The sequence below is a fragment of the Lactuca virosa genome, chromosome 4 (genome assembly GCF_052849685.1).
Source record: "Lactuca virosa cultivar CGN04683 chromosome 4, Lactuca_virosa_CGN04683_v6, whole genome shotgun sequence".
Classification (NCBI taxonomy): domain Eukaryota; kingdom Viridiplantae; phylum Streptophyta; class Magnoliopsida; order Asterales; family Asteraceae; genus Lactuca; species Lactuca virosa.
In genome coordinates this window covers 276535484-276559323 of record NC_136429.1, presented here as the reverse complement: position 1 = coordinate 276559323, position 23840 = coordinate 276535484, and positions in this window count along the sequence as shown.

The window sequence follows — 23840 nt, the reverse complement described above, 5'->3', positions numbered from 1 at the left end:
TTACCTACCAAATGCTTTTATCAAACTTTTTTACATGTTAAATACTTTTACTTAAACTCTTTTAACTTATATTCTGTGTATCTATATAGATATAGTTATATAAGCAGGATTGAAAGGACTTAGGACTGATAGCTCACCTTACTTCCTGTTCCTTGTTTGGTTGTGGACTTAGGGTATTCGGGTTATTTGTCCGAAGGTCGTTTGAATCGTAGTTATATATCATGTATATGTGTATAGATATAAAAGGTTACTTCTTTCATTTAGTTCAATGCCTTTGGGTAGCAAAGGTATACAAACATGTTCATATACACAAACAACATTACTAGTAAACTATAATAGGTATGGTTTAGGAAGATACTATTACTAGAACAATAAAACATTCAATGAGTCAGTTCATTCATGAGTAATACATAGTGATGAGAGACAAACATAATACATAGTAATGAGAAGCAAACATAGTACATAGTGATGAGAAACCAACATGATACATAGTAGTGAGAAACAAACATAATACATAGTGATGAGAAACAAACATAATACATAGTGATGAGAAACAAACATAATACATAGTGATGAGAAACCAACATGATACATAGTAATGAGAAACAAACATAATACATAGTGATGAGAAACAAACATAATACATAGTTATGAGACACAAACATAATACATAGTGATGAGAAACAAACATAATACACAGTGATGAGAAACAAAACATACAAGCTAGACAGAGAAAGAACACACGATACAGCTAGCACATACATATACATATACATATACATATACATTAAAATACAGTTATGTGAGCCACTTAACGGGGGACATGACACTACCTGTCATGACCCGTTTTGTATCCAGAATCTCCTTAAGTGGGGAGCGTATGAGTTTGTGTATAGATCTATACTGGATTGAATATCCTACACCTCGCTGCTCGCTACAGTGGGACTTGCAAGTCTACGGGTGCCAAACGTCATTTCTTACGGTGTCTTACATCGTCGTTTTACTAGAGTCGGTAGCAGGATACAGGCCGATCACATGGTACTTTAAATAACAAATAGTTTAAAGTAATTAGTACAGCAGTAGTTACTTAATACAACACTACAGTACTATATCATTTTCCCTTTACATTTACTTTGTGATATTCACACAATAAACAATAATGTAGAAACTATATTTTTGGTTAATGATAGTCAGATTTGGGAAAATACATACTCTTACAAGAGACACACACACAGACACTAGATGCCTTGGTAGAAGGCTACTTTTAGTAGGAAACATAGGGTTTTCTAGGAGAGTTCAAACAAATACAAACTTTTACAAAACTTATACATTACAAACATCTTACAAATGCTTTAATACAAACACAGACACTAATATACTTATGATCTCACCAGCTTTAAAGCTGATAAACTCTTTCAAAATAACTTGTATTCTCAGGTCACCAGTAGACAGGTACCGGTGCCAGGTTCTAAGAAGATGGAGCTCGTTCAAGACTCATATTTTATTTTTGATGTATATTTTTGGTGTCTATATAACTTGACAGAACACACTTGTATGAAATTATATTATTAATGCAATGGATGATGTTGTTGCTTGTTTACTACTTTGCATTGTTTTGATACTGAACATGACGTCCTCCACCCCCGAACGTTTCCGCCGTTCCGGTTTTAGGGTGTGACAGTAGCCTTTCCCCCTTTTGAGGAAGATGGCTTAGACTTCTCCTCAAACATTGCCTTTAACTCTTCATGTTTCTTGAAGGTTTTAGAGAGGTTGATTAACATTTCGCCACTTACATCATTGGTGGTCATCAGGCTTGAATTCTTTATATAGTCGTAGATGTCCTTGGAGACCATAAGGATTTCATCTATGGTTTCCCTTGACGAGACTGATCGCCTTAAACCTTTGAATGGTTTGTTGAAGTTCATCATACCCAGCTTCATAAGCTTTGTGGGTCTCGTCAACCAAATACTTCTTTTTTAGCTCTTGCTTGTCGGCCACCTTCATCAGCTTTTCTTTCAACTACTTAATCCCTGCCAGAAATTCTTATCCTTTCTTAATAAATTGTTGATGGTCTTGCTGTCTTTGGACATCCAACTTTTAGATGCCTATTTCTATGCGTAGAAGGATGCGATCAGCGGTGAATTTTTCTCTAGCTTCTATTTCCAAGATCCTCTCTTCCAAGCTCTACATTGAGGCAGTAGGAGGAGTCTGTGGTGTTTGAGTATTGGAGAATGTAGTGAGGATTTGGTCAATTTTTCCTTTGAGGTCAAGGAATTCCTTTCTTGATATAGAAACTTTCTTCTTTTTCTTTGGCTTTGGCTTTGAATTGGAGTGTTGTGATCCACTTGATTCATCCTTGTCAATATACACCTAAAAATATACATTGTTGCCCTGTTTTTGTACTTCATCATCATCTTCATCAAAATCATATCCAAAAGCATGTTCATTGCTAAGTTGAACCTCAGTGTAGTCATCATCATTTGAATCCTCATTTCAACTGGTGTTATCATAGCATTTGTTTCTCCTTCTTGGTTTCTCATCCCTTCATGAGCTCTTCGCATCATTTCTTCCATCATCTCGACCTAGTTGTTGGCTGTTTCCAAGTCATACATAGTTTTGGCGTTGTTGAAGAAGTTATCCAAGTAAACAACAACTTGATGAGTTTCTTCTTATTTTCGCTGTTGTAGTTGAGTTTTTCTGGCTTTTTGTGACAACCCGAAATTTCTATTCCGTACAACCATTCACTTCAATAGGAGTGAAAACTGTTTCTGCTAATTTTCAAGCTTTTTGGAATAAGTTTGAGTATTTTAAGATTAGTACTTCAGGAGATAACATGAGAAAGGATGCCCTAGGGTTTATTGTGCAACAATATTATTCCAAAACTCCAAGAGTTTGGAGTTTACGGCCTAAACAAAGGTGTTTACGACCGTAAACCCTAAAAGGGGGTATAAATATGACACTTAGTCATATTTTACCATTTTTCACATTTTCAAGATCCAAATCTCAATTCTCTCTCAAGTATCATCCAACCTTTCATCAAGATCTTCAACTTGGAAGTGTTTCTTACCCTAATAAGTTGATATATACCTTAATCTAGTGATCTAACATGATTCCATCCGTGAAATCATTCCAAAAGTGTAGATCTTCAAGTTTCACCAAGAACACCAAGAACACACACTAGTGTTCTTGGACTTTTAGCACCTTTTCAAGCTTCTACCTAGTAAGTACTTCTATCCTAGAGTATTATAGAGCTTGTTACACTTCTAAACATCAAGAAAACACCCAAGAAACCAAGGATCAAAGGTGTTTACGGTCCAAGATGTTCTTGGATCGTAAACCCCAAAAAGGGTGCCAAAGTGTGCCCTAGTCCCTTCTAAGCCTTGGAAACTAGCCTAGATCCCTTCCTTGATGTGCTTAGTGCTTGAAAACATCAAAAGACCATAAACCATTTGGGTTTACGGCCGTAAACCCAAAGGGAAATGGGCCAAGGACCGTAAACTCCTAAAAGGAGTGAAATGGTGCCCTAATCTCTTCCTAAGGCTTAAACATGAAGTAAGAATGCTTCTTGTGATCTTTAAGGCTTCAATTAACAAAATGGTCAAAGAAACATGAGTTTACGGCCGTAAATGATGGGTTTTGAGCATTCTAACACTCCTATGGTGTGCATGCAACCCTAGAAACCTTGGATCTATGTTTGACTAAGATACATGCAAATAATTATTTTTCCAAGGTTCTTATCCTAACTAAGATAGATGCAAATAATTATTTTTCCAAGGTTCTTATCCTAACTAGCATGGCATGGGGTACTTGAATCAAATAAAACTAGTAGAATTACTTACCTTGTAGTAGTAGTTGATTGCTTGGAGTTTGAGAGCCTAGCACCAATAATGTGGATGCCTCAAATGGAAGTCACAAATCACCACAAACTTGGAAACTTGAGAGAATAGTCACAAACTTCTTGAAATCGGCCCTCTTAGTTTACACACATCAACTAGTGTTATTTCAAGAACCAAAGCCTCCTTTATATAGTGTGGTGGATTAGGGTTACATCCATGTAAACCCTAATACCCATGTCTTTTCATTTCCATGAGATCCATGGGTTAAAGATCCATGGAGTATCCATGGACTTTCCATGCAAGCCTAGCCCATTCCAAATAAGCATTAGCCCACACTATATAAATACAAGAGCCCATATTTAATTAGTCATACTTTTGATCTCTAAATTAATTCTAAATTAATTATAGATCAACACTAATTAAATAATATGATTTTATATTAATATATTAGAACTTATAATATATTAATAAATCATAACTTATACTATTCTCAAAAGATTATCCGTAAATTGTTCGAGTGAAGTGCAACCCAAATGGACCATGCCGGGTCGGGTCAAGTACATACCAAATATAGTTATGGACTTAGACACTATCTCCAACAGTCTCCCACTTGGATAAGTCTAATAACTATAGTTGCAAGTATGACTTCAGGAGCCGATCAGCAATCGTGGCTCTTAAAACTTTGTTGAACTGTGAAGCGCCATTTTAGATAAGTGATCATATAATCCTCTGTTCTAGATATCAGCCGGACAAATACATGGAACATGGTCTTGCTTATTGTCCAACATTTGTTTCCCGATTTCCGATTTGTTTGACATAGAACTTAACTGAACACATCAATTTAGTTCTGACCGGGCCCGGTACATAGGTCAAAACAAAATCATCGAGGGGCCCAGATATCAGCTTCTAATCCAAGAAGGAACAGATAAACTTCGACTCATATGTTTGTTCTATTGCTCATTGAATTATACACAAGAGCACGTTTTATAACATCGAGTTACCAATGCGTTTTCGTACAATCAATGCATAACCAACTCATAAGTAACAAATCATATATCTAGGTTTGAAGACTTATATGATATTACCGTCTCACGATCACTCGAGATAAATTCCATGAAGTGATACAAGTGAGCGTGGGTTGAATCCAATACTCAGAACTTATGAGCACTCATGAGTGCTGTAGCCCCGCTTTGTCTAACATCTTAGACCTCTACAAGCCAACCCATGACAGTCTTGATTCATATCTACTTCCAACATATGACCGACTGTGGAGAGTTTGAATAATATGATATAAACCATAACATAATTATTCTGGAAGTCAAAACATGCAAAAAGAAATAATAGTAAACGATTGACAAGAGATAGCAACACTTTACTCATAAATAACAGCTTTTATTTATCATCAAATGTCAATTACATTTTACAAATTTCAAGATTATCTAACTACTAAAACTAATATCATCCTTCAGCCCTATGCTCCAAGCATGCTGGAGATGCTTAGCCCGAGTCAGTCCCTTCGTGAGGGGATCTGCTGGGTTCTCATCCGATGATACCCTCTTTGCCACGAGGATTCCTTCTTCTATTCGATGTCTGATGAAGTGATATTTTCTGTCAATGTGTCTGGATCTCCCATGATCTCTTGGTTCCTTGGCTAAGGCAACCGCACTATTGCAGTCACAAAAAATCTCCATTGGCTCCTTTATAGCTGGTACAACTCCAAGGTCTCCGATGAAGTTCTTTAGCCATATAGCCTCCTTTGCTGCCTCTCTTGCTGCTATATACTCTGATTCACAAGTGGAATCAGCCACTGTCTCCTGCTTGGAACTTTTCCAAGTAATTGCCCCTCCGTTTAGAGTAAAGACCCAGCCCGACTGAGAGCGGAAATTATCCCTGTCAGTCTGAAAGCTAGCATCACTGTACCCTACAACTCTCAAGTCCTCACTGCCACCGAGGGTAAGGACCCAGTCCTTAGTCCTCTATAGGTACTTGAGGATATTCTTTACCGCAGTCCAGTGTGCCTTGCCAGGGTTCCCCTGATACCTGCTAACCATGCTCAAAGCAACGGCTACATCAGGTCGAGTACACGTTATAGCATACATGATCGATCCTACAGCTGAAGCATAAGGTATTCGACTCATTTCTGCTATCTCAGCCTCAGTAATAGGGCTTTGTGTCTTACTCAATCTGGTGTTACTCTGGATGGGTAACTCTCCTTTCTTGGAGTTATGCATGTTGAACCTTTTCAACACTTTGTCCACATAGGTGCTTTGACTAAGTCCAATTAGTATTTTACTCCTGTTTCTCAAAATCCTTATCCCTAGGATATAGGCAGCTTCTCCAAGGTCCTTCATAGCGAAACACTTCCCAAGCTAGGACTTTACTTCCTGCAGGGTTGGGATGTCATGTCCTATGAGTAGTATGTCATCCACATACAGTACCAAAAAGCTGACTATACTCCCACTAGCCTTGATATAGACACAAGATTCATCTTCACTCCTTGAAAAGCCAAATTCTTTGACTTTCTCATCAAAGCAAAGATTCCATCTGCGAGGTGCCTGTTTTAATCCATAAATGGATTTCTCGAGCTTACACACTCTACTGGGGTACGCTGTACTGACAAAACCCTCTGGCTGAACCATGTAAACATCTTCAGCCAACTTTCCATTAATGAAAGCGGTTTTGACATCCATTTGCCATATTTCATAATCATGAAATGCAGCAATGGCTAACAGAACCCTAATAGACTTAATCTTGGCCACTGGTGAAAAGGTCTCATCATAATCAACTCCCGGAGTTTGAGAATAACCCTTTGCAACCAGTCGTGCCTTATAAGTGTGTACATTACCATCCATGTCGGTCTTCTTCTTGAAGATCCATTTGCACCCAACTATCTTACGATCAGGTACATTGTCAACCAAGTTCCAAACTTGATTGTCATACATGGACTGTATCTCGCTATCCATAGCCTCTTTCCATTTAGCAGCCTCAGGGCCTGCCAAGGCTTCCGTGTAGCTGTTAGGCTCATCCAGATTTACCAGTGTGTTATCACTGATAAGTGTCTCACCTTCTGCAGTAATATGAAAACCATAATAATGCTCACGTGCATTCCTAACTCTGGTGGAACGCCTCAGAGGTATAGATTCTTCAGTCGGCTCAACACGAGTTTCCTCCTCAGGTTCAGGGCTAGGGTTTGAGGTTCCTTCACCACTTGACTCTTGAATTTCCTCAAGGTCAATTTGCCTCCCACTGTCTCCTTGGCTCATGAATTCTCTCTCTCGAAAGAATCCTCTTCTTGCTACAAAGACCACATTATCACTGGGTCTGTAGAAGATGTAACCAAAGGATTTATGTGGGTAGCCGATGAAAATACACCTTTCGCTTCGGGGTTCGAGCTTATCGTGAGTCTCGCGTCTCACGAAAGCCTCGCAACCCCAAATCTTGATGTGGTCTAGATTGGGAACTTTTCCAGTCCACAACTCGTGAGGTGTTTTGGCAACCTTCTTTGTAGGGACTAGATTAAGGATATGGGCGGCAGTCTCTAAGGCATACCCCCAAAATGAGATTGGTAGCGAAGCTCGACTCATCATGGAACGAACCATGTCCAACAAGGTCCGATTATGCCTCTCAGCTACACCATTCAACTGTGGTGTCCTAGGAGGTGTCAATTGTGAGACAATCCCAGATTCCTTAAGATGGTCAAGGAACTCAGTACTAAGATACTCACCACCACGATCGGATTGAAGCATCTTAATGTTCCTGCCCAACTGATTCTCCACTTCTTGCTTAAACTCTTTGAATTTCTCAAAGGTTTCTGACTTATGCTTGATTAAGTAGACATATCCATATCTACTAAGATCATCAGTAAAAGTCAGATAGAAACGATTAGCATCTCTTGTGGCAGTTCTGAAGGGTCCACACACATCTGTGTGTATGAGGTCCAACAAACCTTCACCCCTAGCACAAGTGCAAGTAAAAGGTGACTTTGTCATTTTACCAAGCAAACAAGATTCACAACTATCATCTGACTTTAGGTCAAATGACTCCAAGACTCCATCCTTTTGGGGTTGGCCTATGTGTTTCTTGCTTACATGTCCAAGACGACAATGCCATAAAGATGCTTTATCTAAGCTAGTGGAAGAGTCAATACATAATACATTATTTCCTAGATTATCTACAACAGATACAGTTTCATATACACCATCACAAGGTAATGCTTTAAAATAAAGAACATTATTAAAGAAAGCATCAATACTACCATTATTATTATCAAAATAAAAGGTAAAACCTTGTTTATACAATGCATGAAAGGAAATAACATTTCTTGCCATTTCTGGCGAATAATAACATTTATTCAAATCTAATGTAAACCCACTATTTAGCACTAAGGAATAAACTCCTATCTTGGTGACAGGTGAAGCTTTCCTGTTTCCCATGATCAAGTTTATCTTTCCTTGCTCCACATTCTCACTTCTTCTTAGTCCCTGCAAATCACAACATATGTGAATACCACAACCTGTATCAAGGACCCAAGACTTAGAATGAGGTGAGTTGTTAGACAATATAGTGTATATACCTGCATGGTTGGGTTTTACTTTCCCATCCTTCAAATCTTGCTGGTACTTTGGGCAGTTTCGCTTCCAGTGCGACTTTTCATGGCAATAGAAGCAGTCAGCCTCATTAGGGTTAGCAGAAGGAGTGACAAAACCTTTCTTGGTTTTGCTTGAAGAGGAGCCTTCAAGGGTCTTACCCTTGGTACCCTTAGAAGGGTTCTTTCTCTTCTTCCATTTGCCATGCCCGATTGCCAAGACATTGGCTGCAGTTGGAGTAGGAGTAGGAGTAGTAACAACCGACTTACCCTTTAGACCACTTTCGGCGGTCTTCAAGAGTCCTTGAAGTTTGTTGAGGGTGACTTCTTCCTTGTTCATGTGATATGTCATGCGGAATTGATCATAACACGATGGCAAGGAGTGCAAAATGATGTCTATTGCTAACTCCTCAGGGAAGTTCACATTCAGCTTCAGTAAACGGTCCACATACCTTTGCATATTTTGCATGTGGCCCGTGATGGGTTCACCATCCTTCATTCGGGTTGTTATCATGGAGGAGATTATTTCATATCGCTCTTGACGAGCACTTTGATGGTAGCGGTCCATCAAGTCCTGGTGCATCTCAAAAGGATAATAGTCCTCATAGGACTTTTGGAGCTCGGCTGTCATGGTGGCCATCATGATGCTGATGGGTTTTGAGCATTCTAACACTCCTATGGTGTACATGCAACCCTAGAAACCTTGGATCTATGTTTGACTAAGATACATGCAAATAATTATTTTTCCAAGGTTCTTATCCTAACTAGCATGGCATGGGGTACTTGAATCAAATAAAACTAGTAGAATTACTTACCTTGTAGTAGTAGTTGATTGCTTGGAGTTTGAGAGCCTAGCACCAATAATGTGGACGCCTCAAATGGAAGTCACAAATCACCACAAACTTGGAAACTTGAGAGAATAGTCACAAACTTCTTGAAATCGGCCCTCTTAGTTTACACACATCAACTAGTGTTATTTCAAGAACCAAATCCTCCTTTATATAGTGTGGTGGATTAGGGTTACATCCATGTAAACCCTAATACCCATGTCTTTTCATTTCCATGAGATCCATGGGTTAAAGCTCCATGGAGTATCCATGGACTTTCCATGCAAGCCTAGCCCATTCCAAATAAACATTAGCCCACACTATATAAATACAAGAGCCCATATTTAATTAGTCATACTTTTGATCTCTAAATTAATTCTAAATTAATTATAGATCAACACTAATTAAATAATATGATTTTATATTAATATATTAGAACTTATAATATATTAATAAATCATAACTTATACTATTCTCAAAAGATTATCCGTAAATTTTTCGAGTGAAGTGCAACCCAAATGGACCATGCCCGGTCGGGTCAAGTACATACCAAATATAGTTATGGACTTAGACACTATCTCCAACAGTCTCCCACTTGGATAAGTCTAATAACTATAGTTGCAAGTATGACTTCAGGAGCCGATCAGCAATCGTGGCTCTTAAAACTCTGTTGAACTGTGAAGCGCCATTTTAGATAAGTGATCATATAATCCTCTGTTCTAGATATCAGCCGGACAAATACATGGAACATGGTCTTGCTTATTGTCCAACATTTGTTTCCCGATTTCCGATTTGTTTGACATAGAACTTAACTGAACACATCAATTTAGTTCTGACCGGGCCCGGTACATAGGTCAAAACAAAATCATCGAGGGGCCCAGATATCAGCTTCTAATCCAAGAAGGAACAGATAAACTTCGACTCATATGTTTGTTCTACTGCTCATTGAATTATACACAAGAGCACGTTTTATAACATCGAGTTACCAATGCGTTTTCGTACAATCAATGCATAACCAACTCATAAGTAACAAATCATATATCTAGGTTTGAAGACTTATATGATATTACCGTCTCACGATCACTCGAGATAAATTCCATGAAGTGATACAAGTGAGCGTGGGTTGAATCCAATACTCAGAACTTATGAGCACTCATGAGTGCTGTAGCCCCGCTTTGTCTAACATCTTAGACCTCTACAAGCCAACCCATGACAGTCTTGATTCATATCTACTTCCAACATATGACCGACTGTGGAGAGTTTGAATAATATGATATAAACCATAACATAATTATTCTGGAAGTCAAAACATGCAAAAAGAAATAATAGTAAACGATTGACAAGAGATAGCAACACTTTACTCATAAATAACAGCTTTTATTTATCATCAAATGTCAATTACATTTTACAAATTTCAAGATTATCTAACTACTAAAACTAATATCATCCTTCAGCCCTATGCTCCAAGCATGCTGGAGATGCTTAGCCCGAGTCAGTCCCTTCGTGAGGGGATCTGCTGGGTTCTCATCCGATGATACCCTCTTTGCCACGAGGATTCCTTCTTCTATTCGATGTATGATGAAGTGATATTTTCTGTCAATGTGTCTGGATCTCCCATGATCTCTTGGTTCCTTGGCTAAGGCAACCGCACTATTGCTGTCACAGAAAATCTCCATTGGCTCCTTTATAGCTGGTACAACTCTAAGGTCTCCGATGAAGTTCTTTAGCCATATAGCCTCCTTTGCTGCCTCGCTTGCTGCTATATACACTGATTCACAAGTAGAATCAGCCACTGTCTCCTGCTTGGAACTTTTCCAAGTAATTGCCCCTCCGTTTAGAGTAAAGACCCAACCCGACTGAGAGCGGAAATTATCCCTGTCAGTCTCAAAGCTAGCATCACTGTACCCTACAACTCTCAAGTCCTCACTGCCACCGAGGGTAAGGACCCAGTCCTTAGTCCTCCGTAGGTACTTGAGGATATTCTTTACCGCAGTCAAGTGTGCCTTGCCAGGGTTCCCCTGATACCTGCTAACCATGCTCAAAGCAAAGGCTACATCAGGTCGAGTACACGTCATAGCATACATGATCGATCCTACAGCTGAAGCATAAGGTATTCGACTCATTTCTGCTATCTCAGCCTCAGTAATAGGGCTTTGTGTCTTACTCAATCTGGTGTTACTCTGGATGGGTAACTCTCCTTTCTTGGAGTTATGCATGTTGAACCTTTTCAACACTTTGTCCACATAGGTGCTTTAACTAAGTCCAATTAGTCTTTTACTCCTGTTTCTCAAAATCCTTATCCCTAGGATATAGGCAGCTTCTCCAAGGTCCTTCATAGCGAAACACTTCCCAAGCCAGGACTTTACTTCCTGCAGGGTTGGGATGTCATTTCCTATGAGTAGTATGTCATCCACATACAGTACCAAAAATCTGACTATACTCCCACTAGCCTTGATATAGACACAAGATTCATCTTCACTCCTTGAAAAGCCAAATTCTTTGACTTTCTCATCAAAGCAAAGATTCCATCTGCGAGGTGCCTGTTTTAATCCATAAATGGATTTCTCGAGCTTACACACTCTACTGGGGTACTCTGTACTGACAAAACCCTCTGGCTGAACCATGTAAACATCTTTAGCCAACTTTCCATTAAGGAAAGCGGTTTTGACATCCATTTTCCATATTTCATAATCATGAAATGCAGCAATGGCTAACAGAACCCTAATAGACTTAATATTGGCCACTGGTGAAAAGGTCTTATCATAATCAACTCCCGGAGTTTGAGAATAACCCTTTGCAACCAGTCGTGCCTTATAAGTGTGTATATTACCATCCATGTCGGTCTTCTTCTTGAAGATCCATTTGCACCCAACTATATTACGATCAGGTACATTGTCAACCAAGTTCCAAACTTGATTGTCATACATGGACTGTATCTCGCTATCCATAGCCTCTTTCCATTTAGCAGCCTCAGGGCCTGCCATGGCTTCCGTGTAGCTGTTAGGCTCATCCAGATTTACCAGTGTGTTCTCACTGATAAGTGTCTCACCTTCTGCAGTAATATGAAAACCATAATAATGCTCACGTGCATTCCTAACTCTGGTGGAACTTCTCAGAGGTATAGATTCTTCAGTCGGCTCAACACGAGTTTCCTCCTCAGGTTTGAGGTTCCTTCACCACTTGACTCTTGAATTTCCTCAAGGTCAATTTTCCTCCCACTGTCTCCTTGGCTCATGAATTCTCTCTCTCGAAAGAATCCTCTTCTTGCTACAAAGACCACATTATCACTGGGTCTGTAGAAGATGTAACCAAAGGATTTCTGTGGGTAGCCGATGAAAATACACCTTTCGCTTCGGGGTTCGAGCTTATCGTGAGTCTCGCGTCTCACGAAAGCCTCGCAACCCCAAATCTTGATGTGGTCTAGATTGGGAACTTTTCCAGTCCACAACTCGTGAGGTGTTTTGGCAACCTTCTTTGTAGGGACTAGATTAAGGATATGGGCGGCAGTCTCTAAGGCATACCCCCAAAATGAGATTGGTAGCGAAGCTCGACTCATCATGGAACGAACCATGTCCAACAAGGTTCGATTGTGCCTCTCAGCTACACCATTCAACTGTGGTGTCCTAGGAGGTGTCAATTGTGAGACAATCCCACATTCCTTAAGATGGTCAAGGAACTCAGTACTAAGATACTCACCACCACGATCGGATCGAAGCATCTTAATGTTCCTGCCCAACTGATTCTCCACTTTTTGCTTAAACTCTTTGAATTTCTCAAAGGTTTCTGACTTATGCTTGATTAGGTAGACATATCCATATCTACTAAAATCATCAGTAAAAGTCACACAGAACCGATTAGCATCTCTTGTGGCGGTTCTGAAGGGTCCACACACATCCGTGTGTATGAGGTCCAACAAACCTTCACCCCTAGCACAAGTGCTAGTAAAAGGTGACTTTGTCATTTTACCAAGCAAACAAGATTCACAACTATCATCTGACTTTAGGTCAAATGACTCCAAGACTCCATCCTTTTGGAGTTGGCCTATGCGTTTCTTGCTTACATGTCCAAGACGACAATGCCATAAGGATGCTTTATATAAGCTAGTGGAAGAGTTAATACACAATACATTATTTCCTAGATTATCTACAACAGATACAGTTTCATACACGCCATCACAAGGTAATGCTTTAAAATAAAGAACATTATTAAAGAAAGCATCAATACTACCATTATTATTATCAAAATAAAAGGTAAAACCTTGTTTATACAATGCATGAAAGGAAATAACATTTATTGCCATTTCTGGCAAATAATAACATTTATTCAAATCTAATGTAAACCCACTATTTAGCACTAAGGAATAAACTCCTATCTTGGTGACAAGTGAAGCTTTCCTGTTTCCCATGATCAAGTTTATCTTTCCCTGCTCCACATTCTCACTTCTTTTTAGTCCCTGCAAATCACAGCATATGTCAATACCATAACCTGTATCAAGGACCCAAGACTTAGAATGAGGTGAGTTGTTAGACAATATAGTGTATATACCTGCATGGTTGGGTTTTACTTTCCCATCCTTCAAATCTTGCTGGTACTTTGGGCAGTTTCGCTTCCAGTGCGACTTTTCATGGCAATAGAAGAATTCAGCCTCATTAGGGTTAGCAGAAGGAGTGACAAAACCATTCTTGGTTTTGCTTGAAGAGGAGCCTTCAAGGGTCTTACCCTTGGTACCCTTAGAAGGGTTCTTTCTCTTCTTCCCTTTGCCATGCCCGATTGCCAAGACATTGGCCGCAGTTGGAGTAGGAGTAGAAGTAGTAACAACCGACTTACCCTTTAGACCACTTTCGACGGTCTTCAAGAGTCCTTGAAGTTTGCTGAGGGTGACTTCTTCCTTGTTCATGTGATATATCATGCGGAATTGATCATAACACGATGGCAAGGAGTGCAAAATGATGTCTATTGCTAACTCCTCAGGGAAGTTCACATTCAGCTTCAGTAAACGGTCCACATACCTTTTCATTTTTCTGCATGCGGCCCGTGATGTGTTTACCATCCTTCATTCGGGTTGTTATCATGGAGGAGATTATTTCATATCGCTCTTGACGAGCACTTTGATGGTAGCGGTCCATCAAGTCCTGGTGCATCTCAAAAGGATAATAGTCCTCATATGACTTTTGGAGCTCGGCTGTCATGGTGGCCATCATGATGCATGCCACTTTTTTAGCATCTCTTTCATGTACCTCATATTCAGCAAGCTCTTCAGGAGTAGCAGTTGGCTCGGGTACCTTCAGCTCCTTGTCGAGAACATATTCTTTGTTCTCATACTGAGTGACCATCCTGATGTTTCTGATCCAATCTGTAAAGTTGGACCCATCAAAGATGACTTTCCCACAAAGATTCATGAGAGATAAGGAGCTAGTAGGGTTTGAGCCAGAAGCATTGTTATTGGAAGACATCTTGTAAAGAAGAGGGAATAGATTAGATTAGATATAGAGATAGTCCTTAACAAAACACCCAAATGTAATATTAAGGCTAGGACCCAACACAATATTTTATAACTTAGAAGAGGGATGTCGTAATCTAAGCTATAAGATATTTGAAGGTAGGTGAATGACGATTCACCAATTTCCACCATGAAAAATGAAATATTTAATTAGGTTTTAATTGGTTTAGAAACTCCTAGATTCTTTGAGATTCATTGAACTTTCTTCAATGGCATGTTTCAATCTCGAGTGTGCCCTTCAAGTTTTGTGACTGGGATGCCGAGGATCACAAAACAAGGTGTGAAGTAACCATGCAAATTACTTGGTACCCTTAATGTATTACCCCTCAATCGATGTGCCAGTTAACCACACACGCTCCATCGATACTATGATAAACATTAAGTCACCCTTTACCTACCTTGTTAAGTTCAAGTTAGTGTGCCGGTTAACCACACATGCTCCACTAACGACTTAAACAAAGTGTAAAGTGTAATTTCATGGATTAGCACCTTATTCACATTTTCCTAAAATAACTAAGATTGGGAATTCAATAAAGTTTAGTTACTTTAGTATTATCATTATACTTTTAATGAGAATTTATAAGTCCTTGTCCTATCCGTTCGGCTAACGACCCTCCACCGATCAAGGAAGCGGTGGGTGAGAGTGGACACCCATTAAGTTGCCATTTTATAGGCAACAACCTTATACCCCCCTTATAGATCGGCTTCGTGAATGAGGCGTACTAGCGGTAAGACGACTTGATCTTATACATATATAAATATTATTAAACTTATAATATTATAAAGTATAAGGGTTGAATTTTAACTTTTAAAATTCTAAGGGTTGGAACTAAAGTTTTTAATATGACTTTACATGTTCCAAAACTTGAGGGCAAGTTTTGTAAAATTTCAAAACTTTTCATTTCTCATAACTTATGAGTTAATGGTTATTAAAAATGAAGACTCTTCATTTTTTGTAACCTATGTGTTCTTTTAATGGTTATTTATAAATGTGACTTTTGGTTATCCATAACTTAAGAACTAGTTATAGACTCCATTAAAACACATAAAGATCAAGAATTAATCTAATCAATTATTAGCACATAATTTCTATGATCTTCTAAACTCATATGTTTATGAATGTTCATATCAAAAATTTCAAGAATCGTAAGTACATATACAAAACTTGAAATTTTGATACGAGCTTTTGAACAAAACTTCGATTTTCAAGTTTTTTTTTTTTTTTTTTTTTTTTTGCATCAAGTATCAAATAAAACAAACCAGTCTCTGATACCACTGATGGGTTTTGAGCATTCTAACACTCCTATGGTGTGCATGCAACCCTAGAAACCTTGGATCTATGTTTGACTAAGATACATGCAAATAATTATTTTTCCAAGGTTCTTATCCTAACTAAGATACATGCAAATAATTATTTTTCCAAGGTTCTTTCCCTAACTAGCATGCCATGGGGTACTTGAATCAAATAAAACTTGTAGAATTACTTACCTTGTAGTAGTAGTTGATTGCTTGGAGTTTGAGAGCCTAGCACCAATAATGTGGATGCCTCAAATGGAAGTCACAAATCACCACAAACTTGGAAACTTGAGAGAATAGTCACAAACTTCTTGAAATCGGCCCTCTTAGTTTACACACATTAACTAGTGTTATTTCAAGAACCAAAGCCTTCTTTGTATAGTGTGGTGGATTAGGGTTACATCCATGTAAACCCTAATACCCATGTCTTTTCATTTCCATGAGATCCATGGGTTAAAGCTCCATGGAGTATCCATGGACTTTCCATGCAAGCCTAGCCCATTCCAAATAAGCATTAGCCCACACTATATAAATACAAGAGACCATATTTAATTAGTCATACTTTTGATCTCTAAATTAATTCTAAATTAATTATAGATCAACACTAATTAAATAATATGATTTTATATTAATATATTAGAACTTATAATATGTTAATAAATCATAACTTATACTATTCTCAAAAGATTATCCGTAAATTGTTCGGGTGAAGTGCAACCCAAATGGACCATGTCGGGTCAGGTCAAGTACATACCAAATATAGTTATGGAATTAGACACTATCTACAATAGTAAACTCATGGGTTTACGACCGTAAACTCAATGAGTTATGGTCACAAAACCGTAAACTCAAATAAAGGGTTCCCTTGAACCCTAAACTCAATAGCAATGTCCTACAACACTTAGATGCAAGCCTTAGGACTTATAGCACTTATATAAGGTGTTTTACATGTCCTAGGATGTCTTAACTTTGTTAATTAGTTGTTTAAAGACTAATTGGATACATATATGTGATATTATATGTTAAACTAGGATCATTATGTGTGTACAAGTCTTCACTTGACACCTAGCATCCTATACATTCTGTTCATCCAAACCACTCACTATAGGTGAGTTCATACCCCTTAATTAACCTTTTAAATGTTTTTAAATGCTTTTATGGGGGGGGGGGGGGGAATACAAGTTGAACTATTATAGTTATTATATCAATCACATGTGATTAATAACTACCAAACAAGTGGATTTCTTACTTTTCAAACTGTGTTGTCAAACTGTTTTACTTCAAATTGTTTTACAAACTCTTTTACATATCAAATACTTTTATTAAACTCTTTTAACTTATATTATGTGTATCTATATGGTTATAATTATATAAGTAGGATTGAAAGGACTTAGGACTGATAGCTCACCTTACTTCCTGTTCCTTGTTTGGTTGTGGACTTAGGGTATTCGGGTTATTTGTCCGAAGGTCGTTTGAATCGTAGTTATATATCATGTATATGTGTATAGATATAAAAGGTTACTTCTTTCATTTAGTTCAATGCCTTTGGGTAGCAAAGGTATACAAACATGTTCATATACACAAACAACATTACTAGTAAACTATAATAGGTATGGTTTAGGAAGATACTATTACTAGAACAATGAAACATACAATGAGTCAGTTCATTCATGAGTAATACATAGTGATGAGAAACAAACATAATACATAGTGATGAGAAACAAACATAATAAATAGTGATGAGAAACAAACATATTACATAGTGATGAGAAACAAACATAATACACAGTGATGAGAAAGAAAACATACAGGCTAGACAGAGAAAGAACACACAATACAGCTAGCACATACATATACATATACATATACATTACTTACAGTTATGTGAGCCACTTAACGGGGGCATGACACTACCTGTCATGAACCGTTTTGTATCCAGAATCTCCTTAAGTGGAGAGCGTATGAGTTTGTGTATAGATCTATACTGGATTGACTATCCTACACCTTGCTGCTCGCTACAGTGGGACTTGCAAGTCTACGGGTGCCAAACGTCATTTATTACGACGTCTTACATCGTCGTTTTACTATAGAGTCGGTAGCAGGATACAGGCCGATCACATGGTACTTTAAATAACAAATAGTTTAAAGTAATTAGTACAGCAGTAGTTACTTAATACAACACTACAGTACTATATCATTTTCCCTTTACATTTACTTTGTGATATTCACACAATAAACAATAATGTAGAAACTATATTTTTGGTTAATGATAGTCAGATTTGGGAAAATACATACTCTTACAAGAGTCACACACACAAACACTAGATGCCATGGTAGAAGGCTATTTTTAGTAGGAAACATAGGGTTTTCTAGGAAACTTCAAACAATTACAAACTTTACAAAACTTATACATAACAAGACTTACAAACACTTTCATAACAAATTGTGACAACCGTCAAAATTGAGTCAAGTCAAAGTCAAACAAAGTCAACAAGTCAAAACCAATCGACTCAATTAACCCTTGTATATTAGGGTTTACACTATGTAATTACTGTACAATGCAATATCTTAATGAGAGAAACATCATTTGGAAAGTTCGTGTGTTGAATTTCCTAAGTAAACATTGAACCAAAACGATAAAACATTATTGCACACTCATCGGGAGTGTGTACGACACTAAAACACGGTTTAACGGGGTTTACGAACCTTGCGTTGTGAAGCCGGACACTCAAATTAATCACAAACGAAACCTCTCTAAATCGTTTTCACTCTATCTCTTTCTATTTGAAATCTCTCCCAAATCTCTCTCAAAAGTTACTTTAACTTTTTGTAATCATTCGGGCCATCCCGACCCTCAACCGGGTCAAAAACCACTTGAAACGGGGTAAAAACGGGTAAAATAACCTTAAGGAACCAAAACCCTCCTATTAGAAGCGAAAACTCTCATGAGAAGCCTCTCAGGACCGAAGCCTCTCAGGACCGAAGCCTCTCATGAGAAGCCTCTCAGGACCGAAGCCTCTCATTAGAAGCCTCTCAGGACCGAAGCCTCTCATGAGAAGCCTCTCAGGACCGAAGCCTCTCATGAGAAGCCTCTCAGGACCGAAGCCTCGCATGAGAAGCCTCTCAGACAGCCCATGCGAGAGGCCTCGCAGACGGCCCCTTTTTACCGGTTTTTCGACTACGACTTCGTTTTAACTCCTTTTTTCATTATTTTAACGTGGGATTTTCACCCAAAACTTTATTTTATAAACTAAGGCCCCAAAATATATAAATCTCCAGGGTTTTTATAAAAATATATTAAAAGAATTAGTGGTTGAACTAATTATTGAGGGAATATTTGCTTTTCCTTAATTTATGGCAAAAGCAAACCACCACCACCTCACTCTATGATTAGCCACTCTTTCCCACTACCCCTTGTCACCTTAGTGGACCTTTACACCCAATCTCCAGCTCTTCCCACGTTCTAAGAGCTGGAGAATTGGTCATCTCTCCTCATTCTCATTAACTTCTTTCATTCTACACTTAGCAACCAAAGAACACTCTCCAAAATTCTCTCATCTTTTCTCTCAACTTCAAGAACTTCAAGGCTTTCTCCAGGGATTTCTTTCTTCAATTAGTAAGTATCTTCATCATTCATATAATTATTACACTCCATTCTACTCAAATCATTGATATCTTACACAAATTCCATCTTATTCGGTGTTAGATTCTCGAATCATCAAGACATCTTCTTAGTGTTCTTGGGTTGAACACTTCCTCTCTCTTACTTTCATCTACTGAAATCACATAGGGTGAGTTCATACCCCTACATTTACATGTTTTTCTTAAGTTTTAAGGGGGGAATACAAGTAAAATGATCAAGAACACAATTAAACTTTTTCTATCAGATTACATCAGAAAAGATGAACTTCGATCACGGACTGTTTTGGTCAACTTAAATATTTTAGTTTTCAAAACTGTTCCAGGTGCAAGTAGTTCAAACTCTTATCTTTAAAATGGCTACTTGAATATCTCCATATGATTTTTCTACAATTTATGGTGATTTTTACAAAACTGCCTATCATTTCAGAGGCAAACCCGGACCAGTCTGTGATTATGAACATTTTCACCTCTGTTAGAGATCACTAAAAATCATGATAAAATTTACGAACAAACTAGACTCATATTCCAAACTCTGTTAGAGATCACTAAAAATCATGATAAAATGGATTTGGACATATAAAATATAAAGAATAACAAGTGATTATAATCAAAGTACAACCGATACATTCAAACATTTAATAAACTATTTTGAATATAGTTTGCATACATTACTACGTACTACCCTTGGTTGATAAACTATAATAGGTATAGTTTATGATACATTACATAATACATACATTTAAAAAGGGTACATTTATACAAAGGATATTTTCATTAAGCAAGGTACGGCCATACGGTACCAAGTTTTCATAACATGTAATTCCGTTAATGACTTTATGAAATATTACATAACACATACATTTAAAAAGGGTACATTTATACAAAGGATATTTTCATTAAGCAAGGTACGGCCATACGGTACCAAGTTTTCATTACACTACACGTAAATTCGTTAATGACTTCTGTGAGACATTCGATTCAATTTACAAATAAGTCCTGTATTATAACCAGAGTCTCCTCGAGGGAGAGCGTGATACTTGTGTATAGATCTAGGTGTGGGTTTGACAAACCCACACCTAAACTGCATGCAACAGCTAGACCGACAGGTCTGGGGTGACAAATGTCATAACATTTCCGACGCCTGAAGAACGTCGTTTCAGGCCAACTAGGTCATAGGATGGTTATAATAACTCACATGTGGTATTAACAAACATAGAATTTACGGGGATTTCACTAAAATCAAACGAGTTTATGTCGATTTAAACTTGCATTGTTTTACTATAAGGAACGAACACTACTTGTACATTTCGGTCTTTGGGTTTTAAGACTACATTTACACATTAAGGAAAATATTGGATTTTCTGGAACGAACACTACTTTTACAAGAAAAGGCTTTAATAAACTCACATAAAGTATTAATGAATATTGGAATTTATGGGAACTTCATTAAAATTAAACGAGTTTATGTCGATTTAAACTTACATTATTTATTATAAGTAAGAAAAGTTACTTATACATTTCGGTCTTTGGATTTAAGACTACATATACATTTTAAGGAAAATATTGGATTTTTCTAAAACAAATATTACTTTTACAAACGAAAGGCTTTTAATAATACCAAACAAAAGCTTATGAACTCACCAACCTTTGTGTGGACACTTTTTCAAACAACTTGTATTCTCAGGAAATCATTAAACAGGTAACCAAGTGCTTTTGAGGATGGGAAGCTAAGGCGTCTACTATTTCATATTTTGTCAACATATTGTAATTGATTCGTAAACATGTAATTCATACAATGATGTAACTTTTTCAATTATATATATATGTTGGTTGTGTTTGCTTGAATTACTATTACAATTGTTGTTATGATACTATACATGAAGTCCTCCACCCCCGGACGTTTCCGCCATCCTTGGTTTGGGGGTGTGACAGATTGGTATTAGAGCACAGTTTATAGTGAATTAAGTATATCAAACCACATAAGATATACAAACTATAAACACAATTGGGACTAATAGTCTCTGATTTGTGCATTTTTCAAATAAATATACTTTTAGAAAATGAATGGTTTCTTATTAAAAGTATAAATACATGCATACATGCTCACATAGTGTCATAACTAGAAGAACATAAAGTAAAAGAAGAGGAGTTGTACATTATGGGTATGCCTTGGTATATGTAAATCAAGTCTGGGAAGGATATAGCCTGATCAACTATATCTGTCCGAGGAGTGACTTGCATATATTGGGGGATAGTCATAATGGGCAACAAATCTAACAACCTAACTACACCCTACAGGGAATACTTTAAGAATCGAATCTAAACACCTAAAAATACTATAGGAGTATTTGGTGATACTATAACCAACTTATGTGAAAACTAAAGACCTCTATTAGTAGGCCTATGATAACTGAGTGCATACGCCAAGGTTATACATAATTAAAGATATTATAGACTCAGAATCTATGACTATTGCTCTACTTCCTGTTCCTTGTTTGGTTGTGGACTTAGAGTAGAGTCATTTATTCGAAAGTCTATTCTATCTCAAATTATGTATAACTGATATGCACTACGTGATTATAGACGTAATTAATAAGGATCACCCCTATAAGTAATTATAGGATTAGGCGTCTATTAATTATCTCTTCTACCCCTATTCTCGCACGAGCAACATGATGTGTAAATTTTAACGCCCGTACAAAACCTACTTCTACCCATTACCATAACTCCGTCTCCAAGACGTTAACAGAAACACCAAGAATAGTTCACTAAAGTGCGAAATTATACATGTGTATATAAATGGTAAGGATATTTACTAAAAGGTTTATCAATGAAATAGGCATGCATTTTATTTCATTGAATCTCACTACTTGGTATTACAAACAATTTACAACTGGTAACTCTAAGATTCTTTAGGTATACCTCGAAGTTATGTGTAATTAAGGAATGATTGACCTAGAAATGGTGAGTCCGTCTTAGGACCTGCTCCTTGTTTGGTTGTGGACTTAGGGTAGACTCATTAGGATCAACAGTCTAATAAAATTTTAATTACACCTAACTGGGGGCATGTCAAGTGAATCTTAGAGGTGGATCAGACATGGAACAAATCACAAGATTATAATCAAGTTATTCCTACTAAATTCATAAGTCTATTTATATAGACCTCTGGTATAGAGTCGTCGGCGTAGTCGTGTCGGCAATCTAGAATATGGCTAAATACATAATACAAACTATAATACCCAAATTATACAAAATTTTCTGCATTAAAAATCAATAGACAAATACATAAAATGAAACTAAAAAGGGTATCAAACTATCAAGAGAAAAACACATACAATGTAGATTAAAATCCACTAATTATAACAAAATGGCTAAGGATTGTTAAGTCCTCTCTTCTTATAAATAGCTTTGAAGCAAGCTTGCCTAAGCTTCTTTGTTCTTTCTGTCAATTCCATACCTGGCAATTTCTCCATCATCTTCTTGTGCCCTTCTAACGTCTCTATCTCCTCCTTTAATCCCAACTCCTAATTTTTTTTTAAAAGGTAGATGCAATATATTTTTCATGTGAGTTCACAAAATTTACAATGAGTTAAGTTTATATAAATATAAATCAGGAAATCGTAGTAAATCAATTGATTTGATGTGGCATATGCCTAGGACCTATGTTTAGTTATAAAGAAACTAACAATTAAAATTTTAGAAAATACCAAAACTACTTTGGTTACCAAGTGCATGAGTAATGTATAGAAGGTTATTATCATAATTTACCTTGGCATTTTCAATGAGGGATTGAAGGCTCTTAAGTTTTCTATGAGGCCACCTGTTTATGTTTAGCTCTCTGCACCTTTTCTTCAACACTGTTAAACTTATCCCTAATTCCTTTGCTGCTATGATTATCGGCATCTCAAAGTACTTCTCTATCTCTTCAAACTCCAATGGTCTCAATCTCTTTCCCACCTTCCGGCCACCGTGATCAGTGGTGGCAGCACTAGAACTACATGTAGCCTTACCACCGGATTTATAGTCTTCACTGAAACTAACCAATGGTAAATTACCATCCTCCCAACAATCCCATAAGCTTATATCTTCAAGGGGATCAAGATCGTGAAACTCATTTCTAGAAATGATGTTTTGATCTTTGTTAAGTACTGTGG